This window comes from Falco rusticolus, chromosome 6 (assembly GCF_015220075.1).
Source record: "Falco rusticolus isolate bFalRus1 chromosome 6, bFalRus1.pri, whole genome shotgun sequence".
NCBI lineage: Eukaryota > Metazoa > Chordata > Aves > Falconiformes > Falconidae > Falco > Falco rusticolus.
The window spans coordinates 3167347-3195261 of NC_051192.1; the positions used below are offsets into that span (position 1 = coordinate 3167347).

The 27915-nt window shown below is 42.6% G+C and overlaps 1 long non-coding RNA gene across 1 annotated transcript; it reads right to left on the reverse strand.

Annotated features, from left to right (window-relative positions):
* Nucleotides 1–272: 272 nt before the first annotated feature.
* Nucleotides 273–27434, reverse strand: LOC119150326. Its single transcript, XR_005105020.1, has 6 exons — nt 27233–27434; nt 17719–17875; nt 6325–6472; nt 4832–4980; nt 681–819; nt 273–506 (listed from the first exon to the last, which is right to left on the reverse strand). It is a non-coding gene; the product is annotated as an uncharacterized LOC119150326 (long non-coding RNA).
* Nucleotides 27435–27915: the final 481 nt, after the last annotated feature.

The following is a 27915-nucleotide window of genomic DNA, read 5'->3' on the forward strand; positions in this document are numbered from 1 at the left end:
ATTACACTCCTTTTAGATTTGAGATGGATCGCTCTAGGGCTGTTCCTATTTTTTAACCTTGGCCAGCTGCGCCTGGACAGAGGCTTTGAGCAGGTCGGGGACCTGCGCCCCACCTCCACCGTGGGGGACAGCGGGCTGCTTGCGCTGACCCGGCCCCTCGCTTCCAGCTGCAAAGGAGAGCAAAGATCTCTTGGACTGGGTTTCAACTTCAGCAGGCATCTGCCCCAGAGGAAACACCAGGTTTGATGAATGGCATGGAATAAAAGGTACCTGCATCGTCTGTGCGCAGTGCCGGGTGGGACCCGATGGTCCTTCTGAGGGCTGTGCGAGGCCACTCGAGGAGGAAGGATCAGTGAGAAGCTCTGCCGGAGGCTGGCACAGGAACGGGGCTGGTGCCACAGAGTCGCCGCTCTAAAAAGCCTTCTAAAATGGCAGGCGGTAATAAACCACCTTCTTCAGTAATAAACCACCTTCTTCGGAGACATCAGAAAGCAGGTCTTCAAATTCTAGGAGATAATTCAAGAAAGAAGAAAATGATAAACTCCCCCAGGAACTGAAATATTAAATACATTCCATAAATGGACTTTCACTGCCCAAAGTCCTTGGAAGCGCACCTGTGGTGGTGCCAAGCAATCAGTCTGTCCCAATTACCCAAACTACCAATAATACTAAGGGCTTACTAATAACACGTGCATCTCAGAGTTCCAAGAGACTTTAGCCATGTCCTTCACTGATGTTACACCAATCCCGCAATGTTATCTGAAAATCTCTGGCCGTTAAGATTCCTCTGCCGGAACATGATGTCTTCATACCACTTTCCTGGAAGAGAAAGTAATATATGTTGCCACATCTTCATTTCTATGTGCACTCATGCAGACACACAAAGGACTGTGATAACAGTACCGTCAACTCTGTTTTCTTCACCCCTCTGTAAAACTTTTCCTTGCCTTATTTCATAGCTAGTCGTTAAACAGTGCAATAATTTCCATGGTGCTGTTTTGGGGGATGAAAAAAAATAATCAACTTTTCCCTTCAACAACATACTCCTGCTTGACTTTCATCAAAGAGTTAAACAGCCAAGGGCTTTTAGCATCTCATTTCACTTACACACACAGGCCATTATAACCTGCATAAACAAGGATGACAAGTTGAGATTAATGAAGGTCCCAAAGTGACAGAACAATTTAATTGTCAGAAATCATAGGAGGTGAACTTTGCCAGTGTATTTATATAAGGCTGCCATAGTCTAAAAACTTCCCTAATTGATTATGACCAATAAGTAATAACACTGGAAGCAGTTTTCTGGTATACAAATAAGAAATGACCCAAAACAGTTAATAGCGGTATTAAGATGCGCAATATAAGAATATTAGACTGATAAAATAAATGACCAATAACGCTCTGCAAATAATTGCAGTGTTTGCACTTAAAAGTAGAGCAGAGCAAACCGCAGCTCTGACGAAAGTCAGATGAAATGGTCTGGCTTTAGAAAAACAACTTGCAACCACCAGGCAGTGAGCCTTACAGTGATATCACAGCAGCAGGATCCACATGGATCTGAAGTGCAATGCTGTTTGCTGTTCTCTCTCCCCTGCCTTACTTTAAGAAACTTCTAAACTTTTTTTTTTTTAAAAAAAACTCTCTTAAAATTATGGTGCCTTTTTGTTCAAGAGGAATAAAACCAGTGCCATGTAAGCAAGCACACGTACACATGCAAATATCTGATACTAATTAAGGGGGGGCAAGCCATGCAAAGTATCACTTTTAACCTTTGACAGAGTCACCAGGTAACTCAAAGCTCAAAAATAAAACCCGCAGCTCTTTGTCTTTTTGAATTCCACGTGCTCATTCAGTTGTTGCCTAAATGAGACAATTGCCTTTGGAACTCGCCACCCCAACTGGAAGCCTGTTCAACCTGTTCCCTGGCCTTTCTATGATCGTATCTCCTCATTTTTCACTTCCACATACCCTGTCTTATGTTCCACTTACATCTTCTAGTCAGGCTTCTCCAATGATCCCAAGCAAATCTTCAAACTAATTTGAATGATAACTCTTAGAGAGCTGGAATAACCTCTTTTATGTTTTTCTTCTTTTTTTTTTTTTTTTCCTTCTGTTTTTTTTCGGAAGGTAAGTAACTAACTGTGCTGGCAGTATTCCCTCTTCTAAATATAAAGAATATCTTTTCATTCCAGTAATATTTTACTTAAATGGCTGCCAGGGATGGCTGTATAATTGATCCTGCCTTTGAGCAGGAGAACAGAATACATGGCCTATGGATTTCCTTCCAGTCTTACATTTCAATGATTCTCTAATGATAAAGGAAAAAGGCCGCACTTAATGCATTTCACTCGTACCACCTCATAACTGTCCCTCCACACGGCTAAATCAGACTCCTTGCACCATCTTGCCCTCTTAGTTACAACGGCACGTGTCAGCTTGGCTATTCCAAACCTCTCCCAGTACGCCAGCCCAACGGGATGGGATGCTGCGGACCAAGGGCTGCCTCCGTATACATGCACTGCTCCCATTAGATCAAAGGGAAAGGTAAATATAGCTGAGGGAGAAATTGTCTCCATATGTCACACGCAGCCTAACTGGTGTTTTATAAAATGATACTTACTGTCACCAGCAATCTGTGAAAACACTCCTGATTTCCACGGGATCTTCCCCTTGCTACTCTTTTCAAAACCTTAGAAATAAGTTAGATTCTTTTCACAGGAATTTCTGCAAGCAGAAAGTCTACGCTTACTTTTCAGCAAGAGCTGGAAAACCTCAGTCCCAAATGCATTACATGCTTTTGGAGTTCAGAAAGAAAGCGCCCACATTTCAATTTAGATTAGTTAGACACATCTTGATAAAAGCTGAGGTCTGACTAACCTTCCTCAGTGCCGCTTTGAGCAGGGCATACGCAGCATTAAGGGCAAACTCCTTCCTCTCCAGTTTAGCTTCTCCTTGATGAATACATTATCTGCAGGATTTTTAGCAGAGATTTTTTTTTGGGGGGGGTTGAAAATGGCCGGACAAATACTTTGTGTAAACCTCTTTCAGACAGCAGATAACTTATAGCTGCTGCTCGGCTGATGGATTTTGAGAAATGAATATTCGAAATTCATGGCATCTTGGCTGATCCCTGATGTATTTTAATTCTTTGATCAGATAAATGTAATTGCTTCAAAAAAAAAAAAAAGTGTCTTGAAGGACTGGGAAAATGAATTCAAAATGTGCTTTCAGAATCAGTTAAGGTTATTTACAGAGAGGCTGGGCTTCTACAACCTTTTTCCCCGTAAAATCTGTCGTGTGTTTATTTACAGAAGGGAAGGGAAAGGAGCACAGATCTAAACACCAAAGGGTTAACCAAATGTACTTTTTTGGGGGAAGGCTCAGGTCACGCCACTCTTGAGCCAAGGTACGCTTTCAAGACTTTTATCATCATTAAAATCCTCACTGATAACAAAACCAGAGCTCCTTAACCTTCTTACGTCACCTCCCGCTGGAAGGTCGGGAGCCCAGCTCGTAACAGGGTTGGGAAGGACACGCCGCAAACATCATGGTTTGGCTCCGGCACTTGTACTTGATAAGTCCAAAACAGCCCGCTTTGACAGCCCCTTTATATGCAAGCTTGAAAAATAACCTATTTAGCATTCCCCAGCCCCAGCACATGATTTCACTGGGAAACTATGCAAAAGATACTTTGGAAATAAATATGCACAAGAAATTACAACTCCGTCTGAATGACCCCCTACCTTGGAATGTCTAGAACTGTGAGAATTATAAAGTCAGGAAATATGTACAGGCCTAGTGCCTCGAAAAGTTACTATTCCTTATTAGGAATCTGCACAGACATGGAAGCAGGAGTTGTATAAACTAAAAGGAAGATTTTTTTCCTGTCGCTTACATGCCTAGTCCTTGACCTATCCCATTTATAGTTTCCTTTAAGATACTATGCATTGCAAGTTCATTTGTTTCCTAGTAGTCCTCCAGCAGTGATCTTCGGACCCAGCCAGCACTGCAGACGGAGCAGGGCTATGTAAGCAGAAGCTTGAGATTTATACGCCTGTAAAATCACAGGTATTCATTTATATCACTGCTAACAATTTTGAGCTCTGACTCCACAATTTCCAGGTAAAAGGTGTCCTTACTCTCTGTCTGAAAATCTTAAATGCAGACATATAAGAACTGTTTAGTCTGCTTTACTATAAATAGGAGGTAATATGTTATTTCAAACAAAAAGCATACCATAAACTACGCACTTAATTTTGACAGATTGTGCTTTCCTATATATGGCGTGGTCCTGCTGTGCTTTCATGGATCAAACTCCCATTGACTTCAGCTGTGTCTCCTAACAGTGCAATTCCAAATATTGCCTTTTGCTATACTTCCCACCTTTGGGGTTTTTTCCTAATCCTTTTCTCCACATGAAAGTACAGTATCCTGCAATATCCAATTGTAGGCTTGCACAGGCAACACAAAAGCCTCTCAAGAGCTGAAAAATGCTTGCAAGAAGAAATCCTCTCCATTCCCTTTCCTCTCCCCCCACCATTCCAATGACACGATTAGACGATCCTCCAAATTAGGGAGAACATCACTGCTGCAGATCACTCCCAAAATCTGCAAATGAAAAACAACTGCTTCTCCACTGGGGATAACGGGATAACCCTCCGGCCAACATTCTGCTCTGCACCCCCCCAGTTTGCAGTTGAATTGCATGGTGTGTTTATTCTTCTAGTGAACAGGCCCATTATATGACTTAAAAGTGCTAGTGTACACAGCCCTGACATGTCCATTACATCCACACACACTGATACGTAGATTACAGAGAAGTTCAGGTTACCCAATTAAGAATTTGAGCTGCATGTTGGAAACCAAGAAGCAGGAGGGAGCTCTGGATGGAGTATTTCACTTTGCACGCTGATAAAGACACCGTCTGTCTACAGAGTGTTGATCCACCGGGTCCAAACAGCGGCAATCAGGAGAGAGGGACTGAAGAGAAAACTCCAAGCCCAAATATAAAGCCAAAATGCTGGCTCCTAGGTCAGCCTCTGAGAACTGGAAAAATGAGACTGAAAAGAGGCGATGTGGCTTGTCCTCCTGCCAGTGCAGAAGAGCAGCCTGCAGGATGGGTGCAGGGAGAAGCAACCACAGGGGCGCTGGGCATGCCCAGGGCAGCCCGCCTTGTCCCTGCATCCCACAGCCGCTTCACATCCTGCCTCCTCGCTTGCACTGGGACTCACGCCTTTGGCCAAACAGCCCACGTAGCCAGCGACACAAATACCAAGTTAAAATCCAACCCCAGCCCTCACAAACCAACCCTGCTGTACCAGGCATCTGGCCCAGCCAGCGCTTACTCCCTCAGCACTTCCCAGCTCGGGGCTGGGGCGGATTTTGCCATGTGAGCCTTTCGGATTTGAGCCTACCATTGGTTATCAGGGACCGTCAGCTTTAATGAAAATAAACTAAAAATACTGCAAGAGGTTTTCTGAGCCTTTCATTAAGCTGAAAACCTAGGTGTTGCAACTGCCAACGATGTCGAGTGACTTAGACCTGGAAGACTGAAAAAACCCCTCCGTGGGCAGGGGGGGCAGGGCCGTTGTCTTCGATGTGGCTCTTGCAAGGGGCTTGAGCTCCAGCTACGCATGCTGTGGGCCGGCACGATCGCTGCGTGGGAATGAATAACTCATGTGCTATGGGGCAGCCGCGCATGCTCCCGCTGCTTTGAGACTTCTTTTTTCCCTGGTAAGGTGCGTGTCATGAATCATTTCAGGTTACCAGGAGATCCTCCGCTGACTTCAATGGGAACAGAACTGAACCTTAAGCAGTTGTCAAGGAGGACACTGATAAAGGCAGCTCTAGCCGCTTCCATTTTATTTAAAGATGTTGTTACGTGCTTTGACAGTTCAGCCCTGCACATTTAAACATTCGGTTACTGTAGCTTTAGTGAAAGTGATTCTCTCTAGCAATACAAATCTCTGGTTACCAAACATTTACTTTATGCTTTCAAAAAGATAATCTAACAACATCCAGAGTTTTCTGTTTCCAAATAAAATGAATTCACGATATCCCCTCGTGTTATTGTTACAGACTGTACAGCTAAATTTAACTCCTTTATCTCATGCTGATCTTTCAAATAAAGTTCATTATTATATCAGGTATGTTCACAGTTAGCAATGATTGTTTAATATTAAACACCCTTTGCCAATAAAGCTCCATATATAATTGACTGTTACAATCTCGGTTACAGCTGTTCCAATAACAAAAGCTATAATTAAAATCACATTCGGCTTTCTGAGATAACCACTCTGGCCTCACTCGCACAGAAAGCAGTACCTTGGAACTGTCCTGAAGACCAGAGCGAGACCATTGCTCCAAGAACGCCCCCATCCGTGGAAGACTGCAGAAGCTGGTCCTCTTCTCCTTTGGGAAGGAGGGGGCTGAAATTTTGGTGTTTTCAGGCATATTACTAGCTGGTCATATCCTGTAGAAGTCCAGATGACCTTTTGAACAGTCAGACTTAGCCAAAAAACTTATAGCACTTTAACTTTCTACAATGTTTTCCTAACAAAATATAACATTTTTCCTAATACCAATATAGTTGAGCTTCGTATATTTGAACTGTGAAACTTGCCCTCTGATAGTCTCTCCTCTACTTCTTTCCCGTCTAGCTCAAACTTGAAAAATCTTGAGGGAAAATCGATTTATACATATTTGAGTTCAGAGTAGACAATGGTATTCTTTTCCTGAGATAAAAGTAATAGAATCTTCCTTGCTTATGACTCTCAAAATGCCTGCCAAAGAGTTCACCTTGCTCGGACATCACGTGCCACATGAAGACTTAATATGCCACGACTACGAACACTGAGATTAGATGCTAAGAATTGCAGTGGTTTAAAACAGCAGATCAGTGAATTTTGAAGTTAACTTTGTGGCCTGCATTTTTTTTGCACCACGTAAGAAGCAAACAATAATCTCAACTGTGGATTGGCTTAACAGGATAAAGCAGAAAGACATGCCCATCCTTACCCACCGAAGCACAGGTAACTCCTACAGTTGCTGCCCTGTAGAGGCAGGAAAGCACGGCTTCAGCAGAAATCTGGCCCTGTTGTTCCCCAAACCTGTAACCATCCAACCCTGCACGACAAGGGACACACACTCTCCCTGGAATGGGAACAAGCTCATTCCCTTCTGAACTACCATTGTTCCCACCGTTGATATAGGTGCAACTGTATGTTACTCTTTTATGTGAAGTAGGTCATAATATCTCCGTTTGCTCTTAAGGAACTGTATATCTGCATATTTATAACAGCTAGAACTGCTGCCCCATGGAAGAGACTAACGGTCCCACCCCGGGCAGCCAGCCTGCCTTGTGGCGGATTAGGTGGAGACCTGTAAGCAGTGACACAGAGAGAGCTGACCTTGCTCCGGACCTACCACCATTTCCTCAAAACATTGTCAGGTACACACTCCACAACCCCAAATTTAACTTAACCATAAGCAGCATAAAGAAATCACACAGAGCGCTCTGCTCCGCTCCTCCATTTGTCTTCCCCCTCCAAATATTCAGTTTAAAGAACTGAGATCCCAATACCAGTAGGAACAGGCAACTACCACAGCACAAACTGAAGGGTTCTGCCCTGGAAATCTAACCTTACAACAAACTATTCTGACCAAAATTTGGCAGAATCAGATGTGTGGAGTAGGCTCTTATCTTGACTCTTAGCATCTTACTGTAGCATCACCTAGTTTATTAACATTACAAAGGACCAGCAGTTCAACTCTTCTTTCTTTAAGTAAAGCAAACACACTACGGGTTTTAAAGGATAGAAATAAACATAATTAAGTGAGAAAAGGAAATTAATAAAGTTCCTACCAGAAGACTAGCTTCACCAGGACTTCAGCTACAGGCCAGATTTTCAGCCAGTGCCCAGCAGTGTTATTCCAGGCACTTCAACCACACTTCTCTAGTTCACACCCTCAGAAGAGCTCAGCCCTTGCCCATGAGCATGCAATTATGGCTAGGCAGCCTTGACCACTGGAGGGTTTCTTCATTGCTGGGTCATCCTGAAATATGCCAGGAAAAGATCTGTGGCATCTGAGTTGTCCCCTTTTCTCCTCTTCATCCAGTCCCAGTCCCGCTGTGGCTGGCTGAAGCTTTCTTTGCTCTTCGTTCACCCACCTAGCCCCTGCCTTGTAGGGTGGATTGGGGAGGCTGTGTCAGCGGTGCTCAGCATAAATGAGATGTTGCCAGTTTTTGAACAGACTCTGAACTCATCTGAATTGCTCCACACCGGGTGCAGTGATTTAGGAAAGCCGTGCCAATGTGCAGAGCTATTTTGCAATCATGCCTTTATGTTCAAGTGAGCAAAAAACTCTGCTTCCGAGCTTCCTCATGTTTGAAATTTATACCCAAAATCTGCATGAGAAAATGGTTTGGTGTTTCCATACAGAAATAAACGCAATTTGTTTTTATGAGGGTAATGTACCAGGCTAAATAAAAATAATCTTCCACAGCACTTCAGAGTGAAAATGAATTTGGGGTAATTCCAAACAGTAACCTACTGAGTACTGACCTACAGAGGACAAGTAAACCCGTCCTTGCACTGCTCCTTGGTACACTTATGCAGGACAGTATTAGGTCTGGAAGCACCCTTCTCATTGCATCATTACAAAGGGCTTTACAAAGCAGCTCTGCTATCACGACGAGTTCAGTGCTTCTGTTGTCATGCATTATTTTCTGAATAGGTAACAAGCGCCAGGACACAAGGAATTGGCCTCAAGTTGCACCAGGGGAGGTTTAGGTTGGATATTAGGAAAAAATTCTTCACTGAAAGGGTGGTCAAGCGTTGGAACAGGCTGCCCAGGGAGGTGGTGGAGTCACCATCCCTGGAGGTGTCTAAAAACACCTAGACGTGGTACTTAGGACATGGTTTAGTGGTGGGCTTGGCAGTCCTGGGTTAACGGTTGGACCTGATGATCTCACAGGTCTTTTCCAACCTAAATGATTCTATGATTCTATGAATACGCACAAGAAAAGGCATCTCTTGGACCTGGGACATCAAAATGGAAACAAGTTTCACACCTGGTCGCTCAGGTTTCCCACAAATGTCTGCGGTGAGTCTTTAACTTCATCTGGTCAGCTCTCAGAGCCCGGCAGAGCATCTTTATTCAGCAGCAGGTCTGAGCCCCTCACCTGCCACAATAATGGACCCACCTCTCTCCCCCCAGCCCCCCATCTAAGAAGCGAACACACATGATGTATGTTTTAATGTAATACAGGGCTCCCCTCGTTGCATCTCATTCATTCGACAGCTTCTCCTATCTGGCACCAAAGCCCGATTAAATATTAATATGGGGTGGGTCTTATTATTTCCTGACTTCCAAGAATCCACTGGTAAATTGAGATCTAGCTGCTAAAAATTTCTGACACAACATAATTTGTATTGAACCCTCTTTCCATGCCAGAGTGCCAGTGTTAATAAATCAGGCTGTTCACATTGAATAAATCTATTTAAATACTTATAAAATATTAAAGATGCATTTGGGAAAAGCCTCTAAGGTGATTGTTGCACCTATGCACCTCACAGTAACTAATTTATTAAAGAGTTTGCAAACCTGGGAAGGAAGGGAAAAGAAAAATGGTTTCATAAACCAAGAGCAGAAGCCAATTTTTCAGCTCAGATGATGAAAGGAAGCATGCATTTCTAATCAAAAAGACAGATACGCCTTTTCTCTCCCACCATTCCCTCAACAGCAAAGTGCCTTTTCATCATCAACAACACTCCATTCCTAATGTCTGCTGAGGCCTTTCTGCACCTTCTCCATACACTAGTAATGTACACACAGCATCCCTTTGAAACAAGAGCCCATTAGCTGTGGCAGACTACCTTTTCACATGAAGTCCTTCCGTTGGTAGTCATCAGCAGAGTGCTAAATCATCCCAACCGGGCATGCTCGTATCATGGCAGTGGAATAAACAGATATTTAGAGCCACAGGATGAAAACTGCGTTTCTACCTTTCTTGAAGGTTTGTTGGTTCTTTGTTTTTGGGTTTTTTTAAATTGGTTTTTTTGTTTGTTTGCCTTTTTTTTTTTTTTTTTTTTTTTTTTTTTAGGAAAGGTCATAAACTACCCAGGGAACATCTACCTCTCTTCTCTCACCCCCTTTCCTCCTCCCTTAAACCCAGAATTTTTTAACAAATCCACTTTTGCTTACACCCAGGTCATCTGTAATTTTAGACCTTCAACCAGCCAGTCCCCTTTAAAGATTACATAGTAAATGCAACCATAAATTTGCCCCACAATAAGAAACGAGTTTGAGCATGCCCTGCAAGAGGGATTTATGTGATTGTTTTCCTTCCAGTGGGCGTGGTGGAGGGATATAGAAACTGTCAGCGACAGCAGCAAGCGGGGTGATACTTCACAATAGCTACCTGAGTAATGCAAGAGAGATTAAGCCTAAATTGAGGACTGCCATTTCAGAGGACAATTAATTTTCAGGCTGTCGTAAAAGCTCTGTTGACATTTCTCAGCTGAGATTTTGCTTCTCAGTAAGAGTTTAAAGAGCTTTGTTCAATACAGGCAGTGCTGCTGCTGCTGTTTTTGGGGCTAAGTCTAGGGGGTGGGTCCCCCGAGAAAAGCTTATTTCTCTGAAATAAGATCGCAAGAAATCTTTGGTATATTTTGTTAATGCTGACTTCTAGATCTTCACCTGAGAGCCCACCTCGGATTCTCAACAGCTGTTTTACCGTAAGTGCATTATTGGGTACCCTAATGCAGTTGGGCAGACCAAAACTGAAGCAACCCAACTATTAGCAGCTGCCTCTCACCACATTTGGGCAAGGGTCTGCTCGTGAGACCCTTTTGCTCGCCCCTTTTAACCCCAGCAAGCATCTAGGAGCACAACGGGCTACACCAAGGAATGGGAAATCCACTGATCTCCGGCTATGCCGTATGCGGGTAACATGCTTTTCTGCATGCTCAAGTCATCCTCCAAGTCAGCAACTATTTAACCGCAAGAGATGAGAGATGAGTTCCAGGTCCAGAAAGAGAAATCCTGGCCCCTGCCTGGCAATAATGCCGGAATTGCCTCTTGCTTTAGTGACAAGAATATCCCATTCAAGCTCACTACAACAGACTGGCATCCCCTAGAACTATTAGCCCAGTGCAGCGTGGGGCAATGTTTTTCCAGGAGGGTGCCTAAAAGGAGGTGCCTAAGTGAGCTACTGGGCAATGGAGAGAGCCCAGAGACAAGGAATGAGTGAGCCAAACTCTGGAAAAGGTCTTGGGCTACAACGAGGCCACCACGAACCTCCAGATCACGGCACCCAGCCGTAAGCATCCCTGTTGGAAGTTGCTGGCCTTGCCACTGGGTCCAATTTATTACCAGTGACAAATTGCCTGTCAAGAGGCAGTGCTTTGTCTGAATATACAAATGTTTGTGTACAGAGATGGAAAGACGAAAGGGTTAATTATCTAACAAACTCAGGCAGAAGGGGAAAAAAGTTTCAAGCTCAGGGAGGTTATCATTGCCTTTTGCGCAGGCTGGTTTTAATCACTTTCTTGTACCTCTCCCTGACTTCATTTATCAAGCCTTCACATAAAAGTTGCAAAGTGAGGTTATTCAGCGGATACCTCCATTCATCTCGGATGATTGACCAGGGTGGTTTGCAGTACAAACCAACCTGGGTGATGGCATTCCTCTTGTTTTCATTGCACAGCCTGCTTTCATTTTATGCTGTAATTGTATTTTCACAAAACCATAACCAAGCAGGCTGCAGATCCCAGGTTCCAGATTTATTTACAAACAGCCCTGACCAGCCCCCTCCACCTCCTCCTGTTATCTGCTTTATGCTGCTTTGGATCTTACCGCCAGGAGTCTGGGGTGGATTAGCACAAGATAGGAACTAGATCCAAAGGGGACCTAATCAACCCGTGCTTCCACCCCTGCTCCTCCTCCTCAGCTTCCATCCAAACATTTCATGAGAACTGGTACCTGATATTAAATACCTGTTTGTGACTTTGCAGGAGGGTGTCGACCTCGGGCAGGTAACAGAAGTGCTGGTCTTACTCGACAGAAAGAGGTAAGCTGCTCCACCAGGCAACTCAGGAGATGTAAGTGAAGAGGCCACGTCTCTCCAGAGGCTGTTCAGAGACCTGAGGACCATCATCTCTGCATCCCCACCAGAGGGGCCATTCAGGTGAACGGGGCAAATTACAGACACTCTTACTACTCAGGGTGAGTATGTATGGGTGAAGAGAAAGAAGAGAGCGAATAGTTTAACCATCTTTGTATTAATGTAAGTAAGACCGAGCTGGAATTTCATCCGCCGGTAAGGCTTCAGAACTGATCACGAGGCAAAATGTGATAAAAACCTTTTTCCTGCCTTCTGTGGAAGTAAAACCACCGGAATCTGGATTCCGCTGATTACTAAACAGCTGATTCACATATAATGTAAGGGGTTATTTTGTGCAGCTCAGGAACTTCAGCTGGGGTAAATCAGCATATTGATGGCTCCGAGTCAGCTCACACCACTCCATTTCAAAACTTGATGCCATTTTTTCAGTGTACGTCCTTTGGGAAATGGACACTGAGTGAGAAAAGCCCAGCCAGTGATTATGAAGTGTTCCTGTTGGCATTGTTAATCTGCAGTCACTTTCCAGGCAAAAAACCTTTTAGATAAAGTAGCGTTTCCATCCAAACAACCTGGACCAGCTTAGGTGGGGAAGGGCGACGGGGCAGAATAGCCGACCAAGTCTTTGTTCTATTTAAAGCATTCCAATAAGACTTCAACCACGGAGTATGGCAAGAGAACTGATCACAGGGGAAAATGCAATTAAAATACCTTCCTGCATTTTGCAGCCACAAAATCATTGGCAAATCTCTGTAATCTGGCTTTGCTGAAGTGGAGGGCATGAGTCAATGCACCAGGAAAGAGTTTTAGCTAAGTACTTTTCAAGTTAATAACCTTGCTCAGGGACAGTTCAGAGCCTTTTATACTTTCCCTCACAGAAACTGGGATCCACAAGTGATTTTTCTTACTGTCCCTTGCTTCCACTGCAGTGCTGAAACCTTCATGAGACTCAGTTCAGTGACTGGGTACGCCAGTTCAGGTGCAGCAGACAGGCAAAGTGAAGCTTCAGGTTGATAAGAGATTCCGTCACCTTTTTTTTTTTTTTAACCTTTAGGTTTGTTTCTGTCCCTTAATAGAAGACTGTTTTTGTAGATTACAAATTAACTTTGAGCAAGACCAGCAAGCACAGCCACCCAGCCTGAAGCAAGAAGAGCCTTCAGGAGGGTGTTTGTAGACTGCCCTTAGAAGGGCTCCCTGGACACAGAAAGGCAGTTCGTTAGCAGTGGCCTGTATATCACCGCTGCTATCTTGTTGATAGCATCCTTGTCTCCAGCCTTCTTTGTCCCAGTCTAACGCGAACTGGAATTCAGACAGAAGTAATAACCAGAGAGGGATTCTCATTCATTTTTTCATCTCCTTCCAAATTCCCTGCTGGCAAAGTTAGTTCTTAGATTGCACCTTCTACAAAAAAAGTCTTGCACTATTGCTTATGCCTGGACTGAGATCAGTCTTCCTGAGATTAGTTACTCTTTTGTGTGTGTGTCTGTACTGAAGTTGAATATTAAGATTAAAAGGAGCTCTTGGTTCTTTCTCATCAAAGAACTGAGCACCCCTTGACCCCTCACCGACCTTTAGGTGATACTTTGGGGAGTCTAAAAACTTCGAAAAAGCAAAGGCTCAAACCCATGAATGTTATTAGCATTAGATGCTGAGAAAGCCTTTGATCGGGTGGAGTGGAATTATTTGATAATAGTCTTAGTACAATGCTGAATTGGAATCACTTTTGGAGGTAGATTTCTTTCTCTGTGACCTATAGCAGATGTCAGGATTAATGTAGACAAGTGAAAAGTTTTGTTATTTTCTGCAAATATTTATAACACAGGCATATTTTATCATAAAGCTAATGAAAAGGTTTTTAGCAGGAAGATTACTAAGGTTGCCATGCCGCCGAGATGATCATACCTCGCTATTACAAACGTAACTTGAAACGTTACCTTCCTGAAGAGATGAGAAAGATTTGGGTACGTAGTGGTTGAGACAATAAACTCTGGGACAGAACGGTAATGGAGAAATGAATGCATCAAATTAAAACTTGGCAAGAGAGGCAAAATAAAAAACCTTGGGGTTTTTTCCCCCTAAATTTTTAGAAGACACATTCTCCAGATGTAAGGAAATGAATCATTAGAGAGTAAACCTGGCATTATCCCTGTACTGAATCTGAGGAATGAAGCTCACTCAGGGCTGCTTTTTCTTTGAGGATGGCAAACATTAGACGATTTATGTGAGAAATTTTAAGAGAATTTTTTTCCCCTAAGATTTCATGGATTCCCTTGTTTCAGGATAAAAATAAAGTTTTGTGGGCTTTCTGTTTGGTTCTCTTTTTTTTTTTCCAGGAAGTGTCACTGTAAATCAAACTTCTAAAATATTTTCCAAAAATGCGTTGTTTTACTGTTGGTTCCTCACTACAATCAGCGTAACCTTTTTGCTGCTTGTTTCAGTGCCTATTTGATATCTCCTGAAACCATCAAGGGGAGGAAAAAGCCCTATTTGAACTTTACCCTGTGATGTAATATCTCTTTGTTTGTATTCCAAAATTTTATAGGCCTGCTTTGCTATTGTGCCTTATTGAAAACTCATGCCTTATTTACCATTATTGTCTTTTCAATATTTCTGCTTCTTAAGATTCCTCCTCCTCTTCAACATTTGTTTCAAATGATTTTGTTCTGCAAAGGTATGCACTTGCCTTTTTGAAGGGAACTGGCACGGCGCTGCGATCTACCCATTTTTCTGATTCTCTTGGTCTCTGTCATGAGCTGTATGTTGTCCAAGAGACATGTTTGCGAAGTATATTAGTTAAGAGTCTGCAGATCTCAAATGTCTGGCAGGCACGAATGATGCAAACCGGTTTAGAAACAGGAGAACACAGGCTTGCGCTTTCGTTTACTTGTGAAACAGTAAAAACGAAGAAGTGAATGAGGAAGACAGTCCATTCGAAAGACATACGATACTCTGCTAAAGTCAATCCTGAAGCACAGTGCTGCTGTATTTTTAATGCATTTGCAAAGTTTCATCTGCAAATTTCATTAATATACTCCTGTAGATCCAGGATGGCTTCTCCTCAGGAGTCTCTACTTTCTGGATCATAAAGTTGTCTTCACTATAATTTAGGAACCTCTGCGATGATGCATGTTCAGCTGTATTTGTTACTCAACAGATGTCTGGGTAGTTAAATTCCTCCATGAGCCTTTATCAGTACTTCTATTCTGGGATTCCCAACTGGTTCAAGATGTACCTCTCCTCGTCGGCAGCAGCACCACTGCTCGGGGATCAATACGCACAGCTTGGGTCAGGCTTGTTCAGTCTGGATCTCCATGCCCTGACCACCACCACCAGCATTGCTGCTCTGGTTGGCTGTGTCAGCTTGGAGTCAACGTGTTGTTGGTTCCGGCTCAAGAAGGGCTGGGTGATGGGGGCAGCTGGGGACAGGTCCCACGTTCGTCATCCTCCAGACCATCTGCTGTGGTAACTGTCACTGCTCTTCCTGTGGGGCTGCCGCCTGGGCTTGCTGCTCCTCCATAAATTTCGACACCACCTGCTGCTCTTGCCATTCCTTCATATATTACATCTACAACAGAAGCTCGAAAACACGCGCTGCTCACACTTCATTTAAACAGCTACCTTCCTGACATAACGTGATGATTCCCAAGCTGCCCCTTCCAGCGGTTTGGTTTCAATAAAACAGGCGTGATAACAAGTTAACAACACTGAGGGTGAACATGTCTTCAGACCTAGCCTGGGCTCTTCTGCTGCCCCGGCCACCCTTCCTGCTCCTGGGCCATCTCTTGTCTTGGAGAACCCCTTGTGCCTGCCTTGGCCGCTGGTTTCAAGGGATCAGCAGGATACATCTAACCTTCTGCCAGGAGGATCAACACCTGATAGCAGTGTGGGAAAGTTTTAGGCAAATGATGCCAGCCTGCTCTCTTCCCTTAGGCTACTTCTTCGCATTACATACTAAGGAGCTTTCCCTAGAGCTGGTCAAAGAATAAAATAATAATCTGATTTGCAACTAGAAGTGCTGAACCTGGATTGCTATGATTCACAGAGTCAAAATATTAGTTATTAATGAGTATTCAGCCTACTGCTGGGTATCTGTGAAAATGCTCCCAAACCCTCAGAGTTTAAGGAATTTTAGGCTCAGTGTATTCAGCCAGGAATTTACATGTTGTCAGTCTTCCATCTAGAAGTATTTGTCATCCAGAGACCAGAAATAATCCCAGCCGCTTTTTGGTTTTCTGAGCAATCAGAAATGAACAAACAGTCAAAATAAATGGTTTATTTTGAGTAAGCTGAAAAGCAATTGTTCTCCACCTGCACTGGCTGTGCACTCGTATGTATTAAATTTACAGGTGTCGGAACTGGTTTACAAAACATTTCTTATTAAAAGGAGGATTATATTTCCACCTCCAGCAAAGGCACAGCTAAACTCTGCTGTAATTTCAACTAGTCCCGTTCTGCACTGCAGCAATGGGTGAAGTTTCCCCTCTGGCATGGGAAGTTTTGACTCTGTTACGGGCACCTTTCACTTTGTCTGAAGCCAAAGCGCTTCCTTCTCCCACTGAACATGGGCAAGGAAGGAAGGAGGTGAGATGGTATCATGTGAATATCCCCATCAGTTTGGGGATTTTTGCCCCTCTGCTGATTTTTCTTCCCAGCCATTTAGACTACGCTGATAAAAGGCAGGATGTGTTTCAGGACACTACTTGCCATTTAAAAAGAAGATAAAGTGCAACCAAAAATAATCATTTCTTCCTTTTCAACAACTAAATTGATCTCCTTCAAGAATCTGACTTCTTCTGGCTAGCTAGCAAATATAAAGTCAAACACCTGTTTACCAGACACAGAGCTATGTGTCTGCTGTTGCCGATCCATCTGTGGAACATAAACATAACTTTCACCAGCTGCTGCTTTTAGCATGGGCTGGTAATGGAAGCCATTATAGAGCATATCAACAACATACTTTCCTAATAATCATGGGCCAGAGCATCACAGGGTGTAAACTGGCAGAGCCTCACAGAAGGTGATTCTGATTTACACCATCACGGGACCCCACCCGGCTGTTTTTGTTTTCTTCACACTCTTCCCCTTTTAGCACCCTTACTTTCCTAGTTTCTAGTTTGTGTCCATTTATTTCCGTTATATTATACTAATGACATAACATGTTGTGGAATAACTCCTGGGCCAGGCTCAAGTAGTGATGGCTAATTACCTTGGGTAATGTACAGCCTCGATATTAATGACTCCAAGAAAAGCTCTGCAGATTCAGAGCGTGGATACTGCAGAGACTTAACTGGATTGGAGCCAAACGCCCCGTTCCTATAAACAGGCTCAACTCCACTGACTCGGGGAGAATTGCGCCTGCTTTTGTTCGTTGCAGATGTGCTGTAGGTGATTCACAAAATCACGCCCAACCACATCCACGCTCTTTAGGCTGAAGTCGAGCTTGAAATCGCACAGCGCAAACAGCGGATTCCTTTTTGTCTGGCAAGAAGGCTGGCGTGTTACGACCATAATTAAATTGCCAATAGACCCCCTTATCTCTCAGGCTGCTCCAGGATGCAGTAATGAGGCTCTGCTCTTGATGAGCATCAACATACCTCTTTCCCTGTGTCACATCAGTCAGGTAGGTCAGGATCTTGATGGTGACCCAAGACAACATTCGTCCTATGACCAGGCAGCTCATTTTCCTTTCAGTGTAAAGGGCAGAAAGGCCACAGGACTTTTGAACTCTTCATTTTCCAGTCAGGAGACAATCTGAAACTCAGAAAGGAGACTCCATTAGTACCTGAGGATCCTAAATGTGAAAACATCCAGCTTTAGGGATGTCAAATTTGGGTAAGCTCATCCTGCTGAGTTCAGCCCAGAAATGGCAGCAGTCCCTGAGACTTACCTATGAGAATTCACTCTCCTCTTAGTGATTTTGTAACATACGCTAAACACTGAAAGGTGCTTCCCAGCACTTCTGCAATTGCAAAAATCAACGCTCACCTCTAATATATTCCGACTTAAAGTGTGCAGCCTTGTTTAAAATGCACTGCTAAAGCATATATTTTCATGTATCGTTATGTCTAAATGCATGATAACCAGGTTGAAAATCAAATTATCCGTGTTAAGGTGAATATTACAATGTGACTACTGCCTGCTGTGCTGCGAATGAATCTTGTAAACACAATCAAATCTCTCCCTTTCTCTCCCTCTCACACAGAGAGAGAGACACATGCACGCCCTTGCACGAGAAAAGAGATTCTTCACCTTCTGCCATCGTATTGTCACAGCAGCTCATGTTTATTGTGAATGACATCTTCAGCTACAACTCAGCATGAGCTCCGGTATGCTGGAGCTGAACATCCTACCAAGAAAATCAGCAGTGACATTAAAGTTGTTTCATGAATAATGAAAAAATAAATATCACATTTACTGTAGGTACACAAAATGCTTTGTTTAACTAAAAGCATTTGCAGAGAAATTCCAACTCTCTCAGGGTAGATACTATTTTATTAACTGTGGGTAGAGAACTTGTTTAGAGGGAGCTTTTTTCATTATATTGGTAATTTTCTCAGTTATACAAATGAGACAACACGTGATCAGTACTATTAGTAGGTACAGACTTACCTTTTACAAAATTCTAAACTCTCAGAAAATTAAAAAACAGCAAATCCTTCATGCTTGCAGCCAGTGAATCTTTCAGCCACTTACGTCCTGCATAAGGAGCTTTAAATACATCTCCCAAGTCCAAATTTGTGTAACAAGTTTTAATCATTTATGGGGGAAAAAATGCTTCAGAGACAGTAATGCAATTATATATGTGTGTAACGCAAAAGTGAATTAAATTGTCTCAATGCCATACAAGGCAAGCTTATTACAGGATCCGAGCAAAAGACGCTCAAAACACGACTGCACTGCGTCCAGAGTTTTGCTGGCAGCAGCAGCGCGTGTTCCTGCCAGCTGTCAGAAGTTCATAATCACAAATTTCAGGGAGAAGAAAGAAGCCTACTTTGAATTACGGGGTTACAGTGACCAGAGATTTATATAAAAGTTATTTGCAGTGGAAATGCTATATTTTGTCCTATTAAGGATTGAGCAAATACACTTCTTACGTAGCATTAATGTGTCAGGCAAAAGTGAAATCTTTCAAAGATTTCAGGCTTTGTGCTAGACTGAAACTGGTGATCCTAAAATGCAATGGCTTTTAATGAAATGCAAATATACTTGCTTCCAGAACTGGAAAACATTCTCACTGCTGTCCCTTAAATAAAAAAAAAAAAAAAAAAAAAAAAAAAGGCTGCTATTCCCCATTCTTTGGAATGTTTCATCCATATTCATAGCAAGAACCCTGAGAAATGTTCCAAAGTGCCAAGAAGTATGAAAACTAATACCAAACACATTGTCAATATCCTACTCACTGTTGCTTATGAACTTATCAGCACGGAAATAGTTATTCTCAGTAGAACTTTCTGAATGGCAAACATAAATAATCAGCTTCATAAATAGTCCAACTAGTAAATACAGGCTTAATATTAGTGATTTAAAAAACCCACTTGCTCCGACAAAGAAGGTGAACAAATTTGGTTTTTAGCTTTCAATAATCATGTCTTTTCCATAAACCTAGGTCTCCCATTTTTTATATAGAGCAGTATACTTTATGACTTCTTTCTTGTGAGTTCAAGTTGCCTGTATTTTATTTGCTATTCATAGAGAAATGCTCATTTCCTGTTTAAAAACACACACGTATTTACTCTTATTTGTTTAACAACATTCTAAATGGCAGTTACAAAAAGAGCAGTAAACAGAAATAATCTGCCTTTTTGGTACTTGTACACAAAGCCTCTGCTCCTTCTTATTCTTTACCTTTAAGCAAATGGAAAATTGGTTGGTTGGTTGTTTTTTTTTTTTTTTTCTTTTTCTTTTAAACATGCCAATGCTTGCAGAAAAAAACCACAAACCCCCAAGATAATTCTAAGGTATGTTATCTCTTTAGGTTTCCACTACTGTCAGGTGGGCTTAGGCAGGTGGTTTAGAGCTCCTCCTTCCTTGCTGCAAGGCCAGACCATGAATTGAGAGAGGGCTAACACCGAGATCTGACACGCAGGAAAAGGTGCATCAAGTATCCCTTGTCATGCAGTCAAAAGAGGTAAAAGTAAGTAAATGTACGAGCAAGTCAAACCCGTGTGTTGACAGGGAATGTGTCAGTCAATAGCAGTGCAAGCTGTGTTTCTAGCTATTATACAAGAAAGGTAAAAGTATTCTACTAGGTCACTTAGTTACTTCAACCAGATGGAATCCAAAATGTTCAGAAAATTAAAAATCCATTTATTCCTCCAAAGTTGCATTCCATCTGTTTTCAGACATTTATGGAATCTTTTTGCATACAGGATATGGCAACCACTGGTGCCTTGGAAATATTTCTTCCCCGTGCGGCTCACAGAAAGTCATGCTGAATATAAATGGCACTGGAGCAAGCCCTTTTTTCAGGTGCTCTTACTCCTCTTAAAAACATAGGAAACCCTAGTCTTGTTTTAAATACAGGAGTCATAAAATCCAGTGTATTATTATCTGCAAAAATGCAACAGGAACTTTTAATCTAGAAAAAAAAAAGAAAAAAAAAAACAACAAAAAAATCAGGCCATTCCCTGCTCTTTCCACCTTGAAAATTTCAACTTTCCTGCCAGTCTGTTTCTCATTTTCAGCTTGTGGAGACAATAAGAATGATTCAGATGCTATGAAGGAATGCAGCCTGGCATGTAGTGATCTCCACCCTGAAGATAAAAGTGACAAAATTACCCCAGGAGTTACGAGCTCTAGTCTTAATCAATCATTTTTCAAGAAATATTTTATTTCATTCAACTACATACTGTGCCTAGATCTAACTGGGGTATGGTCCCCTTCCTTCTTGCCTTGTCCTCAGCATCTTCAGCTTCGTCAAATGGAAGGATATCATCTGGCATGCAGGCCAGGCCAAATTTTCTGCGTATGACACAAACATCCACTTTTCCTCTGTTTCCTCAGGACCTTCTTTCCTTCACAGCCAGTGGCTCATACAACAGTTCAGCATCAATAAGCATTATCCTGCTTGGTGCAGAGAATATTTTATCCCCCAGTGAAGCTCACCCATAAGGTAAGTACAGGCTGTATCTATATTGTCAGCTAAGTTATAGTGCCACTCCTCTCCTGATCACCCACAGCTCACGTTAAATCACTCCCAGCTTCTGTGTCGGAAGGAGCCAACAGCATCCCTCCCAGCTGAGAGACATCCAGCACCTATCTCTGCCCCAGGACTATTTCTTACAGGTGAAAACCACACCAGGTGGTGATCTTAGAGAGTCCTCCAACACTACCTCAGCTGGCCTTTGCACCATAAACACCTTTCATGCCCTTATGCCAAGGCCCAGATGATTTCCCAGTACGTGACTCAGGGGGATGCGTGTCTTCTCTGTTATCTATATCTGTGTTTTTTTCACCTCCCCAAATCATTTGGGTAACTGGCAGGTGACTGTCACACGGAAAGACAAAGCACTCAAAAATCCCAAGGCAGCACATCAAAAAGCAGAGAACTGGCTTTTAAGCGTAAGACTGCATTTAAAAAAAAAAGATGCTGAAAATCACAAATGGTGGATGATTTGTTTCAGTCTTTGCGTTTTGTTTTGAATGTCGGGTCATGTCTTCACATTTTCTTCTGCAACCCCAAGGGCAGGAAAAAAAAAAGGAAGTTAATATTCATACTTAGTCTCATGCCATCCAAAGCTGAAACTTTCAAAAGAAAAAAACCACACACAAATTCAGTGAAGGAATTGCAAGACTGTTACTGAAAACTGGTACCAGTGACACCAAGTTCTACCATAAGAAGCCCGCACTTTTCACCACTCCAGATTTGAAATCCACCAGGTCTGACTCTGGGGTTGAGGACCACATGCTAAAAGACCACATACAATCGGCAGGAGATCCAGAGACTTGATTTCCTCCTCTTTTGGACAAATATTCTCCTTCATTCATTGGGAAAGCTGGCACTGAGGAAGCCTGCTGCCCAAGATGGACAAAACAGAAGTGGCAAAGCAGCAAAACTGGAAAAAACCCAAGTGGTGCAAGAAGGGCGGCCGAGGAGCATCCTGAGAGCACATCCGTCCATCGGCATGAGGCAGGCACCCATCCCCGTGGTGTCAGCTTCTGTCTGCACAAATAAAACACCTCTCTCTCAAGAGTTAAAACTAATAAAAGGTTGCTTCTGATTACACAGCGGGATTGGACCCACATCTCCCTATCAGCCGGAGCGCCTGCACTGCTCCTCTTCTGCTTCACCCATCCCCTGCTAAGTTTAGAAGAAAAGGCAACAGCTGTGGCTACTGACAGAACAAGGCTGGCAGCTGTAAAACTGAGACGCCACATTTCAGTATATAATTTTCTTTCCGCAGTGTCTCTCCCTAACTTTCCTCTTTAAGAGGCACTTAAAATCCATGTGTCTGACTCAATTATTGTTATTGTAGCTATGGAACAGAATGTGATGCTGATGAGGGCCTACCTGTCTCGTTAGCTTCCCTTTCTGGATGCTTTCCTTCTTTGATTCACCATTGCTTGTGACACATGTATTGTCTAAACTATGTTCGTGAACAAGTCTCTAATACATTCAATGGAAGGAGGTGAAAAATCTGAGAACGGCGCATCAGTTGCATGCATAAATCCACGCGCTAACTTTAAATGCCCTATTTCTGAGAAATATCTTATCCGGAAAGCCTGATTTTGTTGCAAATTAAGAATAAAATTTGCAGTAAAATTAAGAATACGATTTCTTTTGCCTCCCTTGATTAGGAGAGCACTGACATTGCATAAATGCTCTATCTTTATGAACTCATCTAGAGATTCTGCGTTCCTTCAGCATTCAGTACATTATCAAATCATATCCAAAGCACTATGAATTCATGCCCCAGAGGGCATGAACCCAAATTTCAAGTCATCATCATTCTGTATATTTTCTGCTTGGTTGAAGGTTTTATGATACAGGCTGAATGTCTTTTCAGGACAATCCTAAAAATAAGCTAATGCAGTGGGGACTGAATTTATTGGACGTGTATGCTCACCTTCAGCTGATGTTCTCCCTAGGTCAGTTCTCATGTGATTGGCAAGGGATCGTGACAGCTTGTATCTTCCTATGAGAAACCTGTGTAGACACTGGTAATTAGAACTGCCACTCAGTCCTCCCTGACAACAGCTACTGCACTGGCTCGGCCTCTGAACTAGCTACTGCCTCTGGAAAATCCTGTTTCCCAGTGTCTTCTCCTCCGTAGGCACATACCTAATTGCATGTAAACATCCTGTAATTTATTGTGTGACACAAAAACATTGGTACCTTCAAGCTGAAAATACATTGCTGGATAAATACTGAAACGCCATGATTCCGAAGTGTCACCCGCAATGTAGCTCTCCAGCTGCCTTCCCCAGCCGGCTGCTGAACCAAGGACACCTCCTCAGTAATGGAAAATCCGAGAAGGGTCTCAGTCTCTTTTTTAAGGATCCTAATCCTTAGTCAAAGTCAAGAGTGTTGAGGCTTGTAAGTTGGTTCAGTTTTGGAAAAAGAATACTTCATTTCCATTTGAAAATATCAGTGCATGTTGTCTGTAGTACTCTACTTTGATCAGCATGAGAATAAAAAGGCTCAATTACCTATTGGTCTATTTTTACCTATAATTGATTTCTTCATACACTGTTAATGACTGCAACTAACAAAAAAAAAAAAAAAAAAAGAAAGAAAATGAAAGAGAAGTGATGCAATAGGAAAATGAACATGAGGCATTTCCAGTTCACAGCTGTGTTTGCGAGACCAAGGATAAGGCAAGATGTTTGGAAATATTTCCAAATGAAAATGAGGCTGAAATATTCCCTTGTACAAGGAGACCTGTTCTCGGCTTTGCTGCAGTTTGGAGGTATCATTTCAGATACAGCTTCCTTCTCTTGAAACAGGCTAACAACAGAGCTGTAGTTTCCATGCGCAGTGCCCAGTCATTTAGATCTCATCGTGTTGAACAGCATCTTTTTTTCCCACAGTAGCAAAGAAAAGAGCCAGAGTGAGGCGGTCAGGAATTGCTGAGATCCAGGGTTGAAAAGGCAGTGAAATCTAACCTCCAGACCATGGAAATCAGTGGAAATTGACTTAAAAACTGTTGATCTCAGTGGTTTGGGGATCAAGGTTTAGGAGAACAAACTTACCACACGAAGGCAAGTCTGTTTTCCAAAAGCAGTGCTTGACTTCTTGACAGGAGCAGCCTGTCGAAGAGCAGCAGACTGGACCTCTAGGGCAAACCTAGACTGAAGGGTTGTAGGGTTGTACATAGTTGTAGGTGTCCAGGTGCATTTCAGGGAAGGAGATCCCCCTCTGCTCTCCCCATAGCTTGTTCAAGACAACAAGGAGGATGTTGTGGTTTACCCTTGTGATTAAGCAGAAAATATTGTGCACCAGACCAGGTGTGCAGACCCCTGAGGAGCAAGGAAGCCAGGCTGTGTGGGAAGGGGCAGGCACAGGGACCTGATTCTGCTTCCTCCCCCTTCCCACTCCACCAGCACCAAGCCTGCTGGCTACGGGGATTTCAGGCACGTCATGCAGAATCACACACAGAGCACTGAGCATGCCAGAGCTGGAAGGCATTGCAACCATGGCAGTGCTGAGTTCATTTTCCCAGTAACCAACCAGCCTAAGAGCACGGCACAGTGTATTAAGCATCTTGGTAAAGGTTTATGCAACCACTCTTCAAAAATCAACCCAGAAATGGCAGTGCTGTGTTTTTAGACAGATAATTACAAGGGTGCTCCCATGTATGTGCTTCACAATGAACCCAGTAGTGTAATTTTGCAATGGGTCAGGCATTACCGAGTGAATAGTTACATTTCCTTTTTAGACTTCTATTACAGCATGGTAGCAGCGTAGTTGTGCTGTATTTGGGTAATGCTTCAGCACAGTGCACAGGGGAGTCGGTGTGGAGCTCTGTCCCTGTTCACGGACACTTCTTGTTGAAGCATCTGCCCACCACAGACATGACACAGCCTTCATTGTTATCACCGTTAAACTATCTGTTCCCTGCATTCCAAAGTCCCACTAAATTCAACACCAAGCCCACAGAAATCTACTCCATGAACTGCGACCAGCTTTCAGAGGATGCACAACCCAACGTGTCGGTAGTGCCAAGCTCATCCAAGATAGCCCATAACCCTCTTCTCAGGGATGCTGAGGAAAACAATGTTCATAAGTAAGTAGCAAAGTACGAACTGTTAATCTGTAGGAAAATGCATTTTAGAAATGCTACAGAAAGCTCAGAACATATTATTGCAATCCCAGGCAACACAGGCGGAAGATGAAATCTAAAGGAAATGATGACATCTTAGGCACTGAAATATGGTTATGGCAGCCAAGTAATTAGAACCCTGCCCTTTCGGACAGCACACAGCATCACTGTGCTTAAGAGCTCATGGTGTCCACAGTATTCCAATTTTGATATAAATAAGCTTTTGCTTATTCCTCTCCCCCCCCACTCTTCACTACTGTGTAATAATCTGGATACTAGTTTTCCATGTGCTAGTAGAACAGGTACCTTCTGAGAAAAATATTCTGAATTAAAGATGGCTGCAGTTTTATTTTTTTTTAATGTAACTGTTTAGCTATTAGCAGTGGCTGATTAATGGAAAAGTCTGTTTTAGAGAAATTTGTGAGCTATTCCTTTTCAGAGTTGTTCCAGTCTGCCACTCCCCCCAATGACTCTCCATCCCAGCTCCAGCCTTTCCTGCTCCCTATTTGATGCGGTAAACGAACTGGAGTGTGTACCCAATAGGCACCAGCAGTCAATGCTTAATTACATCTGAGCCCATTTCAGTTCAGGTTTGATTCTAGAAACCTTATGGAACTTAAGAAGTGCCTTGTTTCCACTGGTGCCATCATGAATATCAGCATCTGTTCTAGCAGGAGAAGGCCAGAACCGTTCCGAAGGTCTGCAATGGCACAAAGGATGATTAAGCTGGTACCCTGGAAATGTTCTTGGTTTACATAATAGAAAGACAGCTGGAAAATAATTCTTGCCGAACCTGAGTAAAAATATGTTTGCAACATCATTAATGTATTCTATTTCCTGCAACTGAAAGGCAATTTGATAAATCATCCTTTGCCATAGTGCCACTAATTGCAATGGATTCTGAAAAAACATCCCAAATGAATTTTTTCAGAAAAGCCACAAATCCTGAAGGTACACTGCTGGCAAGCCCTCGAGTGTTTATATTACAAGCCAAGCAATTTAAATAATCCCCAAGTTCATTACGTCCAGCTAGATGCTCAGGAGAGGTCCTCTCTTCCACTGGTTTCCAGGAATACACCAATATAGAACGTCTTATTTTTCACAACTGATAGGTTTTGGGCGGCTGGGACTAAATTACAGTAGCAGGATTTTTAAGAACTGCGGAAAAGACTGTAAAACTTTCTGCCCCTTATTAACTACTGTGTGACTATTAGGTTTATGGGCAACGTTAATGTTGCAGCATAGGAACAAAAACATTGTAAATGGTCTCCAAAATGTTGGGAAGCAATTTTCCCCAAGAGAGGCAAGGGGCCCTTCCAATCCCGGTAAGGTAGGGAAAAGGTCATGGGGCACACATCTAAAACTAGATTAAACTCTCTGTTGCTAAGTAATTAAACCTAATTGTAAACCTGTGCAAGTGCTAATTTTAAGACTGAGCTCCCTGTTCAGAGCTCCAAAATCTCTACTGAAAGTTCATGGAAAATGAAAACCGCCTCTTTAAAAGAAATCAGCTTGCAGCTCCCCAGAACGGAGCCCCCGGGCAAGTGGTTCAAAATATGATTTTTATAAACAAATCTGACATAGCAAACTTAATGCAAAACCCTATGCATATAACATCACTTATGTGTGCAACTCGTTTAAATTATAGCTGTAGAGAGAAGGAAATAAAACTGGCATATTAACCTTTGGCACAACAGTGCTCACATAGTAGCGATGTTCAGCAGCAGATGATATTATTGTGACTCCCACTAGTATTGTCATAGTGAAGGGTCTGTCAGAATTCATGTTCGAAACCTCCACAGTCAGAGTTTATTAATTCAGCCACGAGCACCCATTCCAGACTTACCTTGGCATGTGCAGTCTTAAGAGCAAAATCTTCTTTTATTGCAACTTTCCTTTCCCCATCACCACTGTATTTAAAGTCGCTGAATGAAAAAATAAAAAAAAACAAACCCAGAAATTCATGAAATACAGTATTTCCACACCACCATCATATTTGAAAAACACTGAATGCAAAAATAAAATAAACCAGAAAGTAACGAAATATAGCATTCCATGACTTACTGCCATAAGCTCACTGGATGCCTGGCTACTTAAATGTCCTTTTCAAAGAACGGTCTGCTAATTCTTCCTCAAGAGAGAGGACCCATCAAAAGGACAAGCTAAATGCATAAGCAAGACAGATTAAAAAAAACGCTTACAAATGAAACTTAAAACATTCTCAGATATTTTTTTTTTTGTGAATGCTCCACATTACTGAATACATTCCTACATAACTATCAAAAGCATCACATAAAAGGAGCCTTCTTTGTTAAATACTGACTTAGGGCGAGTAGCTTTGGCAGCGTCACTCAGGCTTTGATGTACATCTCAGCTGGTCTATATGCTCCAAAGCATTTTGGTCAAAAGTTTCAGCCACAGGACTGACACAACAGGTTGGGGTGTCCTTTGATTTGATTTCTTCAAGCACGTTGAAAAGGATAAATGGTTCGTTACGTATGAAGGCCACGAGGCTTACCGGTGGGTAAG